Source organism: Pongo pygmaeus, chromosome 6 (genome assembly GCF_028885625.2).
Source record: "Pongo pygmaeus isolate AG05252 chromosome 6, NHGRI_mPonPyg2-v2.0_pri, whole genome shotgun sequence".
Classification (NCBI taxonomy): domain Eukaryota; kingdom Metazoa; phylum Chordata; class Mammalia; order Primates; family Hominidae; genus Pongo; species Pongo pygmaeus.
The window spans coordinates 57,075,466-57,097,746 of NC_072379.2; positions in this window are offsets into that span (position 1 = coordinate 57,075,466).

A 22,281-nucleotide genomic window follows, 5' to 3' on the forward strand; every position below is an offset into this window, starting at 1 on the left:
ACAGGGACAATTTGACTTCCTCTGTTCCTAATTGAATACCCTTTATTTCCCCTTCTCCTGCCTGATTGCCCTGGCCAGAACTTCCAACACTATGTTGAATAGGAGTGGTGAGAGAGGGCATCCCTGTCTTGTGCCAGTTTTCAAAGGGAATGCTTCCAGTTTTTGCCCATTCAGTATGATATTGGCTGTGGGTTTGTCATAGATAGCTCTTATTATTTTGAGATACGTCCCATCAATACCTAATTTATTGAGAGTTTTTAGCATGAAGGGTTGTTGAATTTTGTCAAAGGCCTTTTCTGCATCTATTGAGATAATCATGTGGTTTTTGTCTTTGGTTCTGTTTATATGCTGGATTACATTTATTGATTTGCGTATATTGAACCAGCCTTGCATCCCAGGGATGAAGCCCACTTGATCATGGTGGATAAGCTTTTTGATGCGCTGCTGGATTCGGTTTGCCAGTATTTCATTGAGGATTTTTGCATCAATGTTCATCAAGGATATTGGTCTAAAATTCTCTTTTTTGGTTGTGTCTCTGCCAGGCTTTGGTATCAGGATGATGCTGGCCTCATAAAATGAGTTAGGGAGGATTCCCTCTTTTTCTATTGATTGGAATAGTTTTAGAAGGAATGGTACCAGTTCCTCCTTGTACCTCTGGTAGAATTTGGCTGTGAATCCATCTGGTCCTGGACTCTTTTTGGTTGGTAAGCTATTGATTATTGGCACAATTTCAGATCCTGTGATTGGTCTATTCAGAGATTCAACTTCTTCCTGGTTTAGTCTTAGGAGAGTGTATGTGTCGAGAAATTTATCCATTTCTTCTAGATTTTCTAGTTTATTTGCATAGAGGTGTTTGTAGTATTCTCTGATGGTAGTTTGTATTTTTGTGGGATCGGTGGTGATATACCCTTTATCATTTTTTATTGCGTCTATTTGATTCTTCTCTCTTTTTTTCTTTATTAGTCTTGCTAGCGGTTTATCAATTTTGTTGATCCTTTCAAAAAACCAGCTCCTGGATTCATTAATTTTTTGAAGGGTTTTTTTGGTCACTATTTCCTTCAGTTCCGCTCTGATTTTAGTTATTTCTTGCCTTCTGCTAGCTTTTGAATGTGTTTGCTCTTGCTTTTCTAGTTCTTTTAATTGTGATGTTAGGGTGTCAATTTTGGACTATTTTCTCATAGTTCCTATTCCAATCAATTTCCCGTGCAGCCCAGCTTGAAATGGCTCTTGAGCCTCCGTCTTTGAGCTGACTCCTCGATTGCTGGACTATTTTCTCATAGTCCCTGTTCCGGTCCATTTCCGGCGCAGCCCAGCCCAGTCGGTGAGGTCTGGAAAGGCCAGTGGGGCCAGATCTGGAAAGACCTGACTCGCCTCCCAGCCTGAATGACTTGTACCCACCGCGGATGCGGACCTCCCGGTCCTCTTGGCGACTGTGGGGTGGGGGGCATGCGGTCGGTCGAAACTGTTCACGCGGGCAGTCCCTGCATGTCCCCCCACGTGCTCCCCAGTGCACGCAGCACCCCCGCCTCTACGCTTCCCCCAGCGTGCAGCCTTTGGTGAGGGCAGCCCCACGCACAGCCCCCGACACCCTCCCCAGCGCCTGCAGCCCCTGGTGCACGCAGTCCCCAAGCCCGCACGTGCAGCCCCCACCATGCGCACAGGTCCACTTACAGCCCCCCACACGCTCCCAGCCCCACTGACACAGAACCCATCACCGCTCGCCCTTCACGCACTTCACTGGGAGTGCAGCCCTCTGAGCGCACAGCTCCACGTACAGCCCCCCAGACGCTCCCAGCCCCACTGATGCAGAACCCATCACTACTCGCTCTTCACGCGCTTCACTGGGCGTGCAGCCCCTCCAGCACGCAGCTCAATGCAGCCTCTCCATGTGCTCCCCAGGGCCTGCAGCCTCCTCTTAACTTCTTTTGCCAGGCCCACACATACCTGTCTGTGGGCTGAGTGGATTGGCAATGACAGTGGTGACAGCTGACATTTACTGAGTACATGCTATGTTCCAGATGCTGCGTTTCCATTTCTCTGATGAAGAATCTAAGTCTCAGGGCCTCATCCAAAACCATACAGCTAATAAGCAGTAGAGTTGGGATCTAAGCCCAGGGAATTTTACTTTAGAACTCACAGTATTAACCACAGTGCTCTCGGCTTATATTTCTAAGGCACATGCTGTAACCACTTTTTTTTTTTTTTTTGAGATGGGGTCTCACTCTGACACCCAAGCTGGGGTGCGGTGGCACGATCTCGGCTAACTGCAACCTTCGCCTCCCAGATTCAAGGGATTCTCCTGCCTCAGGTTCCTGAGTAGCTAGGATTACAGGCACATGCCACCATGCCTGGATAATGTTTTGTATTTTTAGTAGAGACGGGGTTTCCCCGTGTTGCCCAGGCTGGTCTCAAACTCCTGACCTCAGGTGATCCGCCCACCTCGGCCTCCCAAAGTGCTGGAATTATAGGTGTGAGCCGCCACGCCTTGCCTATAACCATTCTTTTTTAAGGGAGGTGTGGCATATGGTGCTACCCTGGATCTGTAGTCAGGATTTGAAGAAGGGAGAAGGTATTGCTTGTGAGGAAGGCACCATGCATTGTGATTGGTAGTGGTGACTGGAGAGAGAGCTGGGAGGGGCACAGGCAGCAAGGTCCCTGCTTAAAGACAGTTATCTAGTTTGGAGAAACTTAGCTGGATAGTCAGTTCTTACATGCATTTGGCAAGCACTTATCATACACTGTAAAGAGGCAATGTGTCTAGCTTGTTAGAGGGTGGGCTCTGGAGTCAGACTCCTGGCTTTGAACCCTAACTTCCCTGCCATTTTCAAATGACATTGGAGAAGTCGCAAAACCTATTTCTGTCTCAGATTCCTCCCCAGTAAAAGTGGGATATTAATAGTACCTCCTTTGGCTTGATATGAAAATTCAATGAGTTGATATATGCAGAACATCTTAGAACAGCGACTAGCTTAGAGTAAATCTTCAGTAATTGTAAACTGTGATTATACTATGTTTTTGGCACTGAAGCCACGTCGTGGTAAAACAGTTCCTGACCTCAAGAAGCTCAGAGTCTAGTATTGGAGACAGGTGAACAAATACTTGCAAAGATTGTGGTGTGAGAGAGGTGTGACAGGTGGGCAGGAGCCTGCAGCAGGCACATCTGACCCATCCTAGGTGTGTATGGTGCAGAGAAGTTAGCCTAGGCTTTCTAGGGGCACTGATGTCTGGGCTGAGTCTTGCAGGGCAGGGAGCTAGTCAGGGGGAGCTGTAGTGATCCAGCTGGGGGCTGAGCAGGAGCTGAAAGTGAGCAGCTCACATCTGTAGGGTTGCCAGATTTAGCAATGGAAAGTTCAGGATGCCCTATTAAATGTGAATTTCAGATAAAATAATAACTTTTAAGAGTATGTGTCATGCAATATTTTTAGTATAAGTATGTCCAAAATATTGTATAACCACACACATTATTTGTTGTTTATCTGAAATTCAAATTTCACTGGGCATCCTATGAAAAGTCTGGCAATTTTATCTGTCCACATTTAGGAAGGTGCAGTGTATTTCAGAGTAGCTGGAGTGATGCAGGGAGGAAAGGCAGAGTGGGCCGGATGGGGCTGAGAGGCACGCAGGAGGCAGTTTGTAAAAGATCTATGCTATGTTAAGGGATTTGGATTTTATCCTGAAATTAATAATGAGCCCTTGGAGAGCTTTAACCACACGGGTGTGAAACCACGGAGACAGCAGTGTCGGGCACGAAGAAATGAGTGTCACTTTCTGTGGCTGAATAGCAAATTATTCCAAATTTCGAGTCTTAAACAGTAAACATTACCTCCCAGGTTCTGTGGCTCAGGAATTCAGAGGCAGGTTAGCTGGGTGGTTCTGGCTGAGGTTTCTCATGAGGTTGTAGATAAGATGGTGACCAGAGTGGCAGTTATCTAAAGGATGCACTGGAGCTGGAGAATTTGCTTCTAAGGTGACTCACTCTAATGGTTGGGAAGGCACTGCTGGCTGTCAGCAGGAGAGCTCAGTTCCTTGCCACAAGACCCACCATAGGACAACTTGAGGCTCCTCACAACATGACAGCTGGCTTAGTGATCCAAGACAGCAAAGTGACCTTAACTTTGGAAGTCACATGCCACCTTGTCATTGCCATATATCCCAGTGCTAACACAGCTCAGCCCTGCTCAGTGCAGGAGGGTCCTACACAAGGATGTACATACAAGGAGGTGGGGATCATGGGGTCATCTTGGAGGCTGGTTTTCTGGGATGGGAGGCTTACATGGTGATGCCTGTGACCTTGGAGGTGGAGGAGAATGATGGGCATACAGAGGAGTGAAGAAAGGCTGGGAGGAATAGAGATGTGGGAGAGGAGGGGAGGCAAAGAAAAAAGAAAGGAGGAAGGGGTGTTGGAGAAGATTGTAGTTGGTCCACAGCAAAGAGCATCACCAAAGCCATTCCAGGAGGAACTAGATCCACCACCTCCTCTCCTGGGCATGCTCCAAAAATGGTTGTGGCCTCCAGAGAGGACCCCAAAAGAAAGCACAAAAACTAGACAGTGGGAGGGCAGTACCCAAAAGCCCTGAGTTTCTGAGAAAATATTGAAAATTTCTATAGTGAAATAGGAAGTTGACATGCTTAGGAAGAAAAGAGTGGTAATGATTCAAGGAAACAATCACACACGGTTTCAGTTTTAATGGGCATGAGAGGAGCCATAAAAGTAATCTATCTATCATCAATTATCTATCTAATCAACTGTCTATCTGGGATACCCTATCCTATTTTAACCTGAGTGACAATTTCTTAGCTGAGAGAGCCGGACAGACTCCATTTTAGCTTCTTCACTTGTAGTCCCCTTATCGCCCTCCCTTAAGGGAATAACTAGTGCAAGCTGACTCCAAGGACATCCAGGAATGCACTTACTGATAAGATATTGAGGCAAGCTGTACCAGCAGCTCCGGGGGACGTGCTCGGTGGATGGTACCCAAGCCCCTGCATTTATCTCTTTGTGATAGTTTAAGCCCCTGCACCTGGAACTATGTAGTTTTCTGTAACTATCTCTGTAACCATTAATTTTTTTTAACTTTTTGCCTGTTCTGCTTCTGTAAAAATTGCTTCAGCTAGGCTCCCCCTCCCCTATTTAGACCACAGTATAAAAAGAAATCTAGCCCCTTCTTTAGGGCCGAGAGAATTTTGAGCTCTAGCCATCTCTTGGTCACCAGCAATAAAAGGACTCCTGAATTAGCCTCAGAGTGTGGCATTTCTCTATAACTCCCTGGGTTACATTTGGAGGCCCCAGTGAGATCTGCCACTGGGTGAAGACTGGACTCGCTCTGGGCTCCCCTGGACAGACGGCGGGCTTATAAGGGAGGCACCCCCTGAAGACGTTCCAGGGCCTTATAGGCCACCATCTTCTGGAGGGGAACAGATTGAATGCCGGTATGCCCGGCCAAATTCAACTCCTGAGTCCTCAATCTCTGGTCCCAGGAAGGTAAGTCAGATCTGACTCTGTCTGGGAGGGAAATGGCCCTGACGAGGGTCCTCCCTCAGACTCTGTCCATATTCCAGGTTGCTGGAGGACAGAGTCCTGGTTTCTGTCATGCTTCTCTCTCTCTCTCTCTCTGTTAAGAGAGACTTAACAGAGAAGCATATATATGTGTATATACACATATATGTGTATATTCGTATATATACACATATATACGTGCATGCGTGTATACGTACATGTACGTGCATGTGTGTATACGTACAGGTATGTGCATGCGTGTATACGTACATGTATGTGTATGCGTGTATATGTACATATATATATATTCTCCTTCTCTTGTTCAGGTCTCTAGGAGACCTCTGTTTTAGAACGAGTATATATATATATATATATATATATATATATATATATATATATGTAAAAATTGTAATAAACTCTGTGTGAGTGAGTGAGTGAATGTGGAGTTCAAGGGCTTGCGCTTGAATTTCCAGTTTGTAGCTCCACGTTGTAAGCTATGGAGTTCGAGTGGGCCCTCACCTGCAGTTCCGTGGGGACCTCATAAGGCTTAAGGCAGCATGGGGCATAGCTCAATCCAAGCCGGGGGTTTATACCAGCCTGCCAATGCCAAGAAGAGCCTAAGTCCCCGCAAGGGGAGCGGCGAGGCGGGCATCTGACTGATCCCATCACGGGACCCCCACCCCCTTGTCTGTCTATAAAAATTGTCATACTTGTTTATATACCCTAATGTCTATTGTCCTGTTTGGTGTCTGTCTAAATTTTGTATGTCTGGTCGCCGATACTGCCCCCGACGACTGGGCAAGGACTTCTTCAAGGTCCTCAGTACAGATTTGATATCTCAGGAGGTCAAATCTCTCATCAGTCATTTGCGCTGACCATCCCAGTCCTGCCTTTTCTGTCAGAAACAAATCAGGTGTTGTTACGGGGAGGGTTGTGGAAGACATTCACCCGTTTGGGATTTCTGGCACCATAAAGATTGCTGGCATTTAGATTGCCATACTCCACACCCCAATGACTGGACCACCTCCTCCTTAGACCAGTGGTGGATTCAAAATAGCCACCCTGCAGACCTCCTTGCTCACCTTTTCTGTCATACCATAACTTTTCCCGTGCCCTTAAATAAGGCACTGTGCAGAGAAACCTACATCCATACTGCTTTACTCTGTCTGGACTCTTATTCTATCCCTCCGTGGCTACTCTCCTACCTTAGGAAAGATCCGAGTGGCCCCTTTCCTCCTTATCCCCATCCCTTACCCTGTACATCTCGTTTTCCTGTGTCACAGCAAGTCCAGTGCCTCCAAGACTTAGCTCTGCTCTCCCTCCTAAAACCCTTAAAAGAAAGGGCTGAGTATGAACTTTTTGCCTTTGAGTCGTGGAGACACCACAGATATTTGGGCTGTAAGTCAAGAAGAGAGGGGGGGGGGTCCTTGAGGAGGCAGATCTTATGTGGCAAGAAGCGTTAGCTATAGCTGTTTTCCTACTTCTTCTAGCTATAATACTTCTGTTCTTCCCATACTACAGCCCCCCAGGCCGTGAATATCTCTGTCCGTGCTGGGTTTAATATTTCTGCTGAAACCTTGTTAATTGCCTCCATAATGGGAAACTCTTCTTCCCGGCCCTATAGAGATTGGAGCCCTCTCCAATGTATGTTACAGTATTTCTCTCTGGGCTTCTCAGAGGATTACGGAGTCCACCTTAAAAAAGGCAAACTCCAGACACTCTGTGAAGTAGATTGGCCACAGTTTGGAACCGGGTGGCCCCCAGAAGGGTCACTGAACCCCACAACTGTCCAGGCTGTGTGGTGGATCGTTGCTGAAACTCCCGGACACCCTAATCAGTTTCCCTACATTGATCAATGGCTAGAGTTGGTCCGGAGCCCTCCTCCATGGCTCCGCTCATGTGCCATTCATGATCCCACCTCCAAGGTCCTTTTGAGCCAGACTGCACTTTTGCCCAAACCCTCAGCTCCCTCAGCTCCTCCTGTACTGCCTCCTTCTGAAGAAGAGGAAAGTTTTCCTCACCCAGGTCCACTGCCCTACAACCCTCCTGCTTCCCCAGAATCTTCCCTTGTCCCAACTACATCCCCTGTGGCCTCTCCACCTATAGTCACCCAATTGCAGCCTCGGCCAGAGGCAGTGGCCCCCCCTCCTCCCATTGAGAGATGCCCAGATCCCTCTGGACAGTGAGTGCGCTGCTCCATTTTTAGTTTATGTCCCCTTCTCTACTTCTGACCTGTATAATTGGAAGGCTCATAATCCCCCCTTCTCTGAAAAGCCCCAGGTCTTGACTTCACTGATGGAGTCCGTGCTCCGGACTCACTGGCCCACCTGGGATGACTTTCACCAACTCCTTTTAATGCTTTTCACCTCTGAATAGAGGGACCGTATCCGAAGAGAGACCAGAAAGTATTTCCTCACATCAGCCAGTAGACCAGAGGAGGAAGCCCAGGACCTCCTTGAGGAGGCTTTTCCCTCTACCCGGCCTGATTGGTATACAAACTCCTCGGGTGGGAAGAGAGCTTTGGATGATTTTCACCGGTATCTCCTTGCGGGTATCAAGGGAGCCGCTGGAAAACCCATGAATCTGTCCAAGACAACTGAAGTTGTCTAGGGGCCTGTTGAGTCACCAGGAGTGTTTCTAAAACGCCTCCTGGAGGCCCATCGGACTTACACCCCTTTCAACCCTGCGGCTCCCGAGAATAGCCATGCTATTGGTTTGGCATTTATGACTCAGGCAGCCCCTGATATTAAAAGAAAATTACAAAAGCTGGAAGGATTTGCTGGAATGAACACCAGCCAACTCTTAGAAATATCCCAGAAAGTTTATGACAATCGAGAGTTTGAAAAGCAAGAACAGGCAGCTCAGGCAGCTGAAAGGGCTGCTGACAAAGCATCAAAAAGACAGGCAAAAATCTTGTAGCCGTCATCCAGGGGGGCAAAAAGAAAGGGCCCCCATCACAAAACACTGGCCAGGAAACCCCGGGTCCCCACCAGAAAGGCCAAAAAGGTGAGTGGGCTCCCCTACAAAGAAACCAGCGTGCATATTGCAAACAGATTGGACACTGGAAAAGGGAATGCCCATTAAAACCAGAAGAAAAAACAGAAAAGAAAAAGATCCTCATCTTCCCCGCTGTGGAGGAATCTGATGATTGACAGGGCTGGGGCTCCCTCTCCCTTGGTCCCCAGGAGCCCATGGTGACCGCCACAGTTGGGGGCCAGCCTGTACACTTCCTAATTGACACCAGGGCAGAACAGTCAGTACTGCAAACACCCTTGGGCAGTGTCTCTAATAAAAAGGTGGCTGTGCAAGGGGCTACTGGAGCTATTCAGGAATATCCTGTCACCCACTCACGAGAGGTGAGTTTGGGACAGAAAAGAGTAACCCACTTGTTTCTCGTGGTCCCAGAGTGCCCCTTCCCCCTCCTCGGACGAGACCTGCTTCATAAGCTGCAGGCATCCATCTCCTTCTCGGCCCAACAAGCTCACCTCATGTTAGGGGACCCAACACCCCCTACCGCCCAGCTCCTGCTAACCAACCCTCTGTTGGAGGAGTATCTCTTAGTTTCACCCTCACAACTGCTGGAGAATAAAACTAATCCTCTCCTACTGGATTTACAGACCCTCTTTCCTCGTGTCTGGGCCAAGTCAAACTGCCCAGGACTGGCAAAGCACCATCTGCCAGTAGTTGTAGAACTCCTGGCCACCGCCCTGCCAGTCCAGGTAAAACAATATCCTATGAGTCAGCGGGCTAGAGAGGGAATCAATCCCCATATTCATTGACTATTACAAGCTGGTATACTCACACCATGTCAGTCCACCTGGAATACTCCATTTTTGCCAGTCCAGAAACCTGGAACAAATGATTACCAGCCGGTACAGGACTTGCAGGAAGTTAACAAGCAGACAGTCACCATCCATCCAACTGTCCCTAACCCTTACAGTTTACTCAGCCTGCTTCCACCAGAACATAGAGTATGCACTGTCCTTGACTTAAAGGATGCTTTCTTTGCTATTCCTCTGGCCCCCAAAAGCCAACCTATCTTTGCTTTTGAATGGACAGATCATGGCTCAGGAGACACCACCCAATTAACCTGGACTTGGTTACCCCAGTGTTTTAAAAATTCCCCCACCCTTTTTGGGGAAACCCTCCAACAATATCTTATACCGTTCCGCGCCAGTCACCCTAACTGCACTCTCCTCCAGTACATGGACGACCTATTATTGGCTACTGAAACTACTGACAGCTGCCTGCAACACACTAGGGACCTACTTTACCTCCTTCAGGAACTTGGGTATCAGGTCTCAGCCAAGAAGGCCCAGCTTTGTCTTCCCAGAGTTTCCTACTTAGGGTATGAGATAAACAAAGGAAAAAGGGCACTCAGTAGTGCTCAAAAGGAAGCCATCCTATGGATCCCCACTCTCACCACCAAGAGATAGGTATGTGAATTCCTGGGGGCCGTGGGACACTGTCATTTATGGATACTGGGGTTCGCAGAAATTGCCAAGCCCCTATATTCCACTACTGGAGGAAATGGCCTGCTAGTTTGGACTGACAAAGAAGAGCAGGCTGTTCAAAATCTAAAGATGGCATTAACTGAGGCCCCTGCTCTTGCCCTCCCAAATATCTCAAAACCATTTCACCTTTTTGTTCATGAGAGCCAGGGATTTGCTAAAGGGGTACTTACTCAGACTTTGGGACCATGGCGATGCCCAGTGGGCTATATGTCTAAGAGACTGGACCCGGTGGCCTCTGGGTGGCCAAGTTGTCTGTGAGCTGTAGCAGCAACAGCAAGCCTGGTCCAGGAGACTGATAAACTTACTCTGGGCCAGAATTTAACCCTTACGGCTCCTCATGCTGTAGAGACTTTGCTACAAAGTGTTTCTGGCAAATGGATGTTGAATGCTTGCATCCTACAATATCAGAGTTTACTGTTAGATCAGCCTTGTTTAACTTTCTCTCCCACAAGGTGTTTAAATCCAGCTACCTTGCTCCCTGATCCAGACCTTACCACACCTGTCCATGACTGCCAAGAACTGTTAGAGACTACAGAAACTGGCTGACCTGATCTCCAAGATGTGCCTCTAAAGGAGGCGGATGCCACCGTGTTTACAGACAGTAGCAGCTTCCTTGAACAAGGAGTAAGAAAGGCTGGTGCAGCCGTTACTATGGAGACAGATATACTGTGGGCCCAGGCACTGCCGGCAGGTACCATGGCACAGAAGGCTGAATTGGTCGCCCTCACTCAGGCTCTCCAATGGGGTAAGGACAAACGTATTGACATCTACACTGACAGCAGGTATGCTTTTGCTACTGTACATGTACACGGAGCCATCTATCAAGAGCGAGGGCTACTCACCTCAGCAGGAAAGACTGTTAAAAACGAAGAAGAAATTTTGGCCCTGCTTGAAGCTGTTTGGCTTCTTCAGCAGGTGGCTGTAATTCACTGCAAGGGACATCAAAGAGAAGACTTGGCCATTGTCCGTGGTAACCAAAGAACAGACTCTGCAGCTGGAGAGGCAGCTCAGCTCCCGGTCACGCCTTTGACCCTGCTGCCTGCGGTGTCCTTTCCACAACCTGACTTACCAGACCACCCAGAATACTCCCCAGAGGAAGAAAAACAAGCTTTGGATCTTCAGGCCAGTAAAAATCAGGAAGGTTGGCGGATTCTTCCTGATTCCAGAATCTTCATGCCCCAAGCCCTCAGGAAAACTTTAATCAGTCATCTGCATTCTACCAACCATTTGGGAGAAGTAAAACTGGCCCAGCTTCTAAGGAGCCATTTCAAGATCCCCCACCTTCAGGACTTAACTAACCAAGCAGCTAGCTCTCCAGTGTACGGCTTGTGGTCAGGTAAATGCCAAACAAGGTCCCAAGCCCAGCCCAGGCCACTGTCTCCAGGGAGGCTTGCCAGGAGAAAGGTGAGAAGTTGACTTTACAGAAATGAAAATGCAGCAGGCAGGGTATAAATACCTCCTAGTGCTAGTAGACACCTTTTCTGGATGGACTGAGGCATTTGCCACCAAAAATGAAACTGCCACCACGGCAGTTAGGCTTTTACTCAATGAAATCATCCCTCGACATGGGCTGCCTGTTGCCATAGGGTCTGATAATGGACCAGCTTTCACCTCGTCCATAGCTCAGTTGGTTAGCAAGGCACAACTCCATTGTGCCTATCGACCCCGGAGCTCTGGACAGGTAGAACGCATGAACTGCACCCTAAAAAGTACTCTTACTAAGTTAATCCTAGAGACCAGTGAGAATTAGGTAAAGCTCCTTCCTTTAGCCCTTCTTAGAGTAAGATGCACCCCTTACCGGGCTGGGTTTTCACCTTTGGAAATCATGTATGGAAGGGCTCCGCCTATCTTGCCTAAGCTAAGGGATACCCATTTAGCAGATATCTCACAAGCTAATTTGTTACAGTACTTGCAGTCTCTCCAACAAGTACGAGTCATCATCCAGCCACTTGTCTGGGGAGCACACTCTAATCCAGGTCCTGACCAGAGTGAGCCCTGCCACTTTTTCCAGCCGGGTGACCTGGTGTATGTTAAAAAGTTCCAGAAAGAAGGACTCACTCCTGCCTCGAAAGGACCTCATACTGTCATCCTCACCACGCCGATGGCTCTAAAGGTGGACGGCATTCCTGCTTGGATTCATCACTCTCGCATCAAAAAGGCCAACAGAGCCCAGCAGGAAACTTGGGTCCCCAAGCCTGGGCGAGGCCCTTTAAAACTGTGCCTAAGTTGAGTGAAGCCATCAAATTAATTCTTTTTATTTACCGCTTTGTTTGTTTCTGTCTATTATGCCTTCTGCTCCATCTTACTCTTTTCTCCTCACTTCTTTCATGACAGGACATGTGTTTGCAAAAACTACTTGGAAGGCAGGAACCTCAAAGGAAGTCTCTCTTGCAGTCGATTTATGAGCTTTGTTCCCAGAACCTGTCTGTACCCACGAAGAACAATGCAACCTGCCAGTCATGGGAGTGGGAAATGTTGACCTTGCTGCAGGATGCGGACACACAGGAAGCCGGACTGGATGTGGGAGCTCTAGAGGTGCAGAAAAAGGACACCAGAGCATTGAGTTTTACCTCTGTCCTGGAAATCACCCTGACTCTAGCTGTTGAGATTCTTACCAGTTTTTCTGCCCTCACTGGTCGTGTGTAATCCTAGCCACTTTCCCTGGAGGATCAACCCGGTCCTCAACCCTCTCCATAACTCACACTTCCCGTCCTAGACCGTGAACTATGGGAAATTATAACCCTCTTACTATAACTGTCCGTAACCCTGGTTCAGCTTAATGGTATTATGGCATGTCATGGGGATTAAGACTTCGTATCTCAGGATTTGATGTTGGAACTATGTTCACCATTCAGAAAAAGGTCCTGGTCCCATGGAGCCCTCCTAAGCCAATCAGACCTTTAACTGATTTAGGTGACCCTATGTTCCAAAGACACCCAGACAGAGTCGATTTAACTATTCCGCTGCCACTCCTTGTTCCCAGATCTCAGTTACAATGACATCTCCAACCCAGCCTGATGTCCATTCTGGATGGGGTGCATCACCTCCTTAACTCACCCAGACTAAATTAGCCCAGGATTGTTGGTTGTGCCTAAAGGCCAAACCCCCACATTATGTTGGATTAGGAGTAGAAGCCATGATTAAAATTGACTCTTTCTTGTCATACATGCCCCCACGCCCTTATGCTAGGAGACGTGTCAGGGAACGCCTCCTGTCGAATTAGCACCAGGTATAACTTATCTGCTTCTCCCTTTCAGGCTACCTGTAATCAGTCTCTACTTACTTCCTTAAACACCTCAGTCTCCTACCAGGCACCCAACAATACCTGGCTGGTCTACACTTCAGGCCTCACTCATTGCATCAATGGGACTGGACCTGGACCTCTCCTGTGTGTGTTAGTTCATGTACTGCCCCAAGCTTACGTGTACAGCGGGCCAGAAGGGTGACTTCTCATCGCTCCCCCTGAATTACATTCCAGGTTTCGCAGAGCCACCCCACTGTTCGTACCCCTTCTGGCAAGCCTTAGCATAGCTGGATCAGCAGCCATTGGCACGGCTGCCCTGGTTCAAGGAGAAACTGGACTAATGTCCCTGTCTCAGCAAGTAGATGCTGATTTAAGCAATCTCCAGTCAGCCATAAATATGCTACATACCCAGGTAGAGTCTCTAGCTGAAGTAGTTCTTCAAAACCGCCAAGGCCTAGATCTGCTATTTCTCTCCCAAGGAGGGTTATGCACAGCTCTAGGAGAGAGTTGTTTCTATGCCAATCAGTCTGGGGTCATAAAGGATACTCTCCAAAAAGTTCAAGAAAATCTAGATAGACGATAACAGGAATTGGAAAATAACACCCCCTGGTACCAAAACATGTTTAACTGGAATCTGTGGCTAACTACTCTAATCACTGGATTGGCGGGACCCCTTCTTCTCCTCTTGTTAGGTTTAGTCTTTGGGCCTTGTATATTAAATTGGTTTCTTAACTTTATAAAGCAGCGCTTAGCTTTTGTCAAACTTACGTATCTTAAAACCCAATATAACTCCCTTGTTATGACTGAAGAATCAATGATTTGATTACCCAAAACATGAGTGGGGAATGTGATACCCTACCCTGTTTTAACCTGAGTGACTCTCTCTTAGCTGAGAGAGCCGGACAGACTCCATTTTAGCTTCTTCACTTGTAGTCCCCTTATCCCCCTCCCTTAAGGGAATAACTAGTGCAAGCTGACTCCAAGCACATCCAGGAATGCATTTACTGATAAGATATTGAGGCAAGCTGTACCAGCAGCTCCTGGGGACGTGCTCAGTGGATGGTACCCAAGCCCCTGCATTTATCTCTGTGATAGTTTAAACCCCTGCACCTAGAACTATGTATTTTTCTGTAACTATCTCTGTAACCATTAATTTTTTTAACTTTTTGCCTGTTCTGCTTCTGTAAAAATTGCTTCAAGTAGGCTCCCCCTCCCCTGTTTAGACCACAGTATAAAAAGAAATCTATCCCCTCCTTCGGGGCCGAGAGAATTTTGAGCTCTAGCCATCTCTTGGTCACTGGCAATAAAAGGACTCCTGAATTAGTCTCAGAGTGTGGCGTTTCTCTATAACTCCCTCAGTTACAACATATCATCTATATATCTATCAATCATCTATCTATCTATCATCTATCAATTACCTATCTATATCAACTATCAATATATCCATCAATCTATTATCTATCAATTATCTATATCAACTGTCATCTATATATCTATCCCTCTATCAATCATCTATCTAATTACCTATATATCAATTATCTATATCAAATATCATCTATATATCCATCTATCAACCATCTATCATCGATTATATCAACTATCATCTACGTATCTACCCATATATCAATAATCTATCTAATTATCATCTATCAATTATCTATCTATGTCAACTATCATCTGTCATCTCTCATCATATCTATATATCATCTATCTTCTATCTATCTATCATCTATCTAATCTGTCATCTATTTTTTAAAGGGCCATAAACTTGTTCACAGGCATTTTAAGAAGTGTTTTCCTTGGAGAAGTGAGGATAGAAACTAAGCTGTAGGAAGAGTGCCCTCTGCTGCCACTTGTTCAAAATAGCTCTTCTGTCTGGCCATACCAACGAAAACATCCTAAAAGGTTCTTTGCCTTCTGGCTGCTGTCTATAACAAAAAATAAGTAGCATCTTTGCCTCTTAAAATATCTTTAAGATTTCTTTTCTGTTTTGTAGACAGCCATGTTGCTACATTTTTCCATTTGGTTTTATTCTTTCCATGGTAACTGTAAAGCAAACATAACTAAGAAACAGACATTGGATACTTATGCAGTACACAGAAAGCATTTCTTCCAAACTCTTCACTAAATAAAGTAAATCCTTTTCTAGGTGCACAAATCAATAGGTCAGAGGTCAATATTACCCCACCAGGAATAGCTCATCACTGTAGGCAGGAGGAAATGGCTTTACTCCAGAGCACCCAGGAAAAGGTGCTGACCTTTACAACCAGCTCTGCTTGCTATTCCAGGGGAAAGCAGGAAGGGAGGGGTGGAAGGACAGACCCATAAATGTTCTATGACAATTACTTGGCAGCACCATTTCAAAGAAATAAGGGAAGCCTTTACTTGGCATTCTGTACTAAGCAGTGCATGGAAATGGGTTGGTTCCAGCTCTGGACTGCCCACCCACACCTGGCCCCTCTGGGCATACTAAACACAGACAGGAGTGACACCACTACTCCAGGTGTTAGCCTGGAAACTTCCCTCCCTTCCATGCATCATCCCTGCTTTCAGCTCCGTAGTTGACAGATTCTCTGGGTCTGTTGTGTGGATTCCAGGATCAGCTTCTGAGCCCTTGCCCTTCTCTGAAACATCACTGTTGGCTCACTCTTTAACTCAGGACTCTGCAGGGCTCCTGATTCTGAAATACTTGCAACTTCAGGGAGAAGACACTCCCTTGGCCAGCTTCATCCCAGCCTCTACCTGAGGAAAGAGGATTGGACATGCTACATTTTTGGGCAAGGTATTTATCTTCTCCAAACCTGTTTCCTCATCTGTAAAATGGGAATGATGAAAGAACTCACATCATCAAGCTTTTGTGAGAATTACAACTGATAAAGGATAAATGTCGATTATTATAATATAGTAATAAAATAAGTATTATGGAATATTATTGAAGTTTCTTTCTTTCTTTCTTTTTCTTTCTTTCTTTCTGAAACAGTTTCACTCTTATTGCTCAGGCTTAGTGCAATGGCGTGCTCTCAGCTCCCTGTAACCTTTGCCTCCTCAGTTCAAGTCATTCTCCTGCCTCAGCCTCCAGAGTAGCTGGGATTACAGGCACCCGCCACCCCACACAGCTGATTTTTTGTACTTTTAGTAGAGATGGGGTTTCACCATGTTGGCCAGGCTGGTCTTGAATTCCTGACCTCAGGTGATCTGCCCGCCTCGGCCTCCCAAAGTTCTGGGATTACAGGCGTGAGCCATAGCGCGCGGCAACACTCAATTTCTTTAGAAAAAGTTGTAAGAAAAAAAGATGAGGAGGAGAGAGGAATCTACAGGTTAAAAGTGACTTACAAGAAATTACTAATTGCAATGTGTAAAGAGATCTTTTTGGATCTTCAGATGAACAAAGAAAACATATGAAAAGTTTTACACATCAAACAGGAATATTTGAACATTCAGTAGATATTTGATATTAAGGGATTTTTTTTTAATTTTGAGGCTACAATAATGTTGGGTTTTTTTTAATTTTTATTTTTTAAACTTTTATTTTAGGCTCATGGGTACATGTGCAGGTTTGTTATACAGGTAAACTCGTGTTATGGGGGTTTGTTGTACAGACTGTTTTATCACCCAGGTACTAAGCCTAGTACCCAATAGTTATTTTTTTCTGCTCCTCTCCCTCCTCCCTACCTGAGGCCTTGGGTAGGTCTCAGTGTCTGTTGTTTTATTTTTAAAACAGTTTTTCTCTTTCAGAGCCATGTTGAAATAACTGAATGAAATATCTCCAGATTATGTACCTGAGATTTACATGAAAAGAAGCCTATGAGAGGGAGGAGTGGGTGAGGGTGTAGATAAAAAAAAATGATTGGCCATGAGTTGATAATTGTTGAAGCTGGGCAATGGGTACATAGGGAACTTGGTATTCTATTTCCTCTATTTTTGTATGCTTAAACGTTTCCAAAATAAGAAGTTTTCTGGAATGCTCAGTCCAAGATATTAATTAACAATTTAGTGCTTAAAGATAGAACATCTTTTTCCCGCTACAGAGTGCAGTTCTTGACTGTCTGCTTTTGGGGAGACAGGTGTGACCATCTGTCCTGCTCCTTGCCCATCCCCACCGCCTCTCCCTTGCTGAGCGTTGCTTCCCAAGACCAAGGCCAGAGGGCGGAGGAGACATGAAGGCATTAGACCATTAGACAGCTCTCATCTACTGGGTGGCCTTGGGCTCCCACCCTGGCTGGTTTTACAGCTGGCTTTTCCTAGGTTTGGTCACTTTGCTTGTGTTATGGATCAATTCTGTTCTCCCAAAAGCCTTTTTGTTTTTTTTTTTGACAGAGTCTCACTCTGTCGCCCAGCTGGAGTACAGTAGCATGATCTCAGCTCACTGCAACCTCTGCCTCCCAGGTTCAAGAGATTCTTCTGCCTCAGACTCCTGAGTAGCTGGAATTACAGGCACCCACCACCATGCCTGGATAATTTTTAGTATTTTTAGTAGAGACAGGGTTCACCATGTTGGCCAGGCTGGTCTCAAACTCCTGACATCAGGTGATCCACCCGCCTTGGCCTCTCAAAATGCTGGAATTATAGGCATAAGCCACTGCACGCAGCCCCAAAAGACATGTTGAACTCCTAGCCCCAGTACCTGTGAATGTGCCTTTATTTAGAGAAGAGGTCTTTGCAGATGTAATCAAATTAAGATGAGTTCAGACTGGGTGCGGTGGCTTACACCTGTAATCCCATCACTTTGGGAGGACGAGGCGGGCAGATCATTTGAAGTAAGGAGTTTGAAACCAGTCAGACCAACATGGTGAAACCCCATCTCTGCTAAAAATTCAAAAATTAGCGCGGCATGATGGTGCGAGCCTGTAATCCTGGCTACTCAGGAGGCTGAGGCAGGAGAATCACTTGAACCTGAGAGGCGGAGGTTGCAGTGAGCCGAGATGGTGCCACTGCACTCAAATGAGGTCATACTGGATTACAGTGGGCCCTAAATCCGATGACTGGTATCCTTACAAGGAGAGAAATGTGAAAACACAGAGGAGACACAGGTGAAATAAGGCCATGTGAAGACAGAGGCAGGGCTTGCATAAGCCAAGAAATGCCAAGGTTGGCAACCAAAGGAGTTAGAAGCAAGGAAAGATTATTCCCTAGAGACTTTAAATTCCCTAGAGAGCATGGCTCTGCTGACACCTTGATTTTGAACTTTTGAGTCTGTAGAACTGTGAGACAAGTTTCTGTTGTTTTAAACCACCCAGTTTGTGGTACTTTCTTACAGTTGCCCTAAGAAACGAATACACCCGATCCAGACCTTCCCAGCTCTGGGGATGTCTCTTCTGTTGCACACTGTGTTATTTGGTCCCCAGGGATGCCAGCTCTAACTGACTCCCAGGAGCCCAAGCAACACATACTCCTGCAATTGGGGTCCCTCACCTTTGCCTCTGGGTCCACTTGGGCAGGACTTGAGCACCTCTCTCTCCCACATGCCTATCCCAGCCCAAGGGAAACCCTTAACCATCCCTGACTTCGCCCACGCAGAAAGAGGTGGCTTTACTCAGTGCAGTAGCACTTTCTGGCTCCCACAGAAAGCACTTAGTTGGCCCCTTTCCTCTGTTTAGATTTCCTGGGCATGAGCCAGGAAAACCCCCCTTTTATATACCTGGTTTTCACTCTCTTTACACTTGAATGTGAATAACAGAAATTTCCCTTCCCCTGGAAGTCTCCCCTCTCATCTCTCTGATCTTTTCTTTTCTTTCTTTTTTTTTTTTTTGTTTGTTTTTGTTTTGAGATGGAGTTTTGATCTTGTTGCCCAGGCTGGAGTGCAGTGATGTGATCTCGGCTCACTGCAACCTCCGTCTCCTGGGTTCAAGCAATTTTCCTGTCTCAGCCTCCTGTGTAGATGGGATTACAGGCACCCACCACCATGCCCAGCTAATTTTTTTAATTTTAGTAGAGACGGGGTTTCACTATGTTGCCCAGGCTGGCCTTGAACTCCTGACCTCAGGTGATCCGCCTGTCTCTGCCTCCCAAAGTGCTGGGATTATAGGCGTGAGCCACTGCACCAGGCCCACTCTGATCTTTTCATATCCCAGGTCTATCTAAGGTGTGCTAGAGCCTGGGAATCGGTGCTGAGCATTTCCTTTGTAAATTATTCACACGGGGTTGCCTCATAATCACTCTAGTGACTAAATTACGTGTCCCTAGAACTCGGTTAATTGTTTTGTGGGTTGTTCTCCTTTTTTGGGTTGTAAATAACGTCATATCATATATACTAAGACTAACTTTTAAATTCTACAGTATGTCCTAAAGATCCTTCAATGCTTCAATGATAGTACATATCATCTTCTCTTATTCTTTTTTTTTTTTTTTCTGAGGTCTCACTCTGTTGCCCAGTCTGGAGTGCACTGGTGGGATCACAGCTCACTGTAGCCTCAAAATCCTGGGCTCGAGTGATCCTCTCACCTCAGCCTACCAAGTAGCTGGTACTACAGACGCACACCACTACACCCAACTAGTTTTTATTTTATTTTATTGTTTGTAGAGACAGGGTCTCACTGTCCTGGCCTCAAGCAATCCTCCCACATTGATCTCCCAAAGTGCTGGGATTGCAGGTGTGAGCCACTGTGCCTGGCCCTGTTTTCACATTTTAAAATTCGGCCAAATGGTCTCTAACATGGGTACCTCACCTTATATTCTCTCCCATTGGTAACCTGTTAGGGTGTTCTTTTCCTCTAGTCTCACAACTCAAGGTGTTCTTCTACTTCCCAATGTAATGTTCCAGATTGCAGTGAACTCATATCAACTAACTCACTAGAGTGCCTACTGATGAATTTCTTCACCTTGATATTATCAGCTGATACTCAGTAGTCATTGCCTCTTCATTTTAGTGCACCTTCCAGTATGGCAGAAATTGGAAAGCTTTACAACACATAAACAAACTATATTTTGATACTTTCCTGCAGGTAAGGTTCTGGATGCAAATTAGGTCCTGCCAATGAGATGCTTCATTGGAAACTGGAAGGTAGAAATGAGGTTGCAGCATTTTTCTCTTGCTCTCTTGACTGTTTTCTGATGTCAGATATAGCCAGAGGATGGAGTTCCTCACACACCCCCGTAGCAGTCTGGTGTCCAGTCTCTCCAGATTTCTGGGTGGTAAGGGGCATTTGCTGTGGTGCCAGTGATTCCCAGATACCAGCTACTTGATCTTGGATCTTATTTGCACTAGCATTACCTTGGACTGTGATCTTGGACTCAGTCATTCCAGGGGCAATCTCTTGATATTCAAGCTCCCTGGTTGGGACAGTTGTAATAGCTTCTCTGGTGAAACAGTTCTGCAGTGTTCTGGGCATAATTCCTGGAAACCTAGCCTATAGCCTAGTTCTGCCAAGTTTATAAATACCCAATTCCCTGTATTAAATCCCATTCTGCATAAAATCCCTAGGGTGGTATCTGCTTCCTGCAATTGAACCCTAACTGATACAGGCTTGCTATATGGCTTCTAATTTTACTTCTCAATTATAGGCAATGGCCCTGCTTAGCCATAATTGATGGCCTCGGCTCCCTTGTTGGTAGACCAGGAAGAGAAAGTCTTGGTATTCAGCAGAATGGATTTCCACAACAAAGTATTTAGCTGAGCCTCAGGTACTGGAACTAACAGATGAAAGAGACAATATCGTGTTGTGAGTAAACAGTACTCCAGACTTAAATTCTGTATCCCATGTTCTGTTTGTGACTGTGTCTCTTACCAGCAAAATGAACTTCATTAAATCCCTGACTATGTCTGGGACTGAGTCTCCTTGACTTTAAAATAAGGGGTTCCAGGCTGGGCACAGTAGATCACACCTGTAATCTCAGTGTTTTGAAAGGCTGAAACAGGTGGATCGCTTGAGGTCAGGAGTTCAAAGCTACAGTGAGCTATGATCTCGCCACTGCACTCTAGCCTGGGAAACAGAGCAAGACTCTGTCTCTAAAAAATAAACTAAAATGAAATAAGGGGTTTCAGATGACTTTTAAGGTCAATTTTAGCTCAAAGATTCTATGGTACTATGAAATCATTATTACAAACCTAAGCATAAAATGGTTAAATGTTAAATAATGTCATGGTTCACTAAACCCTAAAACCCTTGCAAATGACAGGTCTGCTCCTCTTCCTCCTTGCTTTGCCAGTCCGTCTTGAGGCGTTAAGGTTTCTCCTGTTCTGTCTGCTTGCTTTTGTTCCATCTTCCATTAATAGTAAATTGACATAAAATTGCAGTTCCGGAGAAGTAGAGGTGTTGCTATGGAAACAGCCTTGATTCATTGATGTAAACATTAAGCTGTGGATGCTTATTCCTGAGGTGCTGGCAAAAAGAAAAAAAACACAAAATAAATGTTATAGTAAGAATGACATTTTGTTTTCAGAGAAGGTGGACCACACTCTAAAGGCTTGCTCTGAAGGTATATGTAGCACATTCTTACCAGGATTTAGATCTACCCCAGGTGTAATGATGCTCCCTGACTCACAGTGTCTGATGTGACACAGGAAGCCTGAAATGTGGTATTAGTCCGGTCCCCCTGCACTTGTGTTACAAGGAAATCCCAGAACTCATCATGATGAACATAAAATAAAAATACCTCCCCTTTAGGCTGATTGGTTGTGGCTCAAAATTGTCCCCTTTTGGGGCTTAATGAAATTTCATTTTTTCCCTTCAAACTGAATATCTCATTTACTTTCAGAAAGAAAATTTCCTAATTTTGGCCCTTTCTTTCTTCTTTGTGGGGGAGTGTTTAAAACTGTTTGTTTTTTAAACAAACATTGTGCATTCCTATAATTAAAATCATTTTAAACACAAAAAAATAATGGCACTCTGACTAAATGGCATTTAGTAGCCAGCAGGACACCTTGGGCCTGGTTGGTTTTACTCTAAATTTCATTGTCATCCCACCCCACTTCTTCCTTCACCAACATGCAAGCTCTTTTCCTGCCATGACAGCCAGATAGGCAGAGGGGAGAGGCAGGTGCGGCCCTCATCATCAGTGGTTCTCAATTCCTTGATGTGAACAGGACA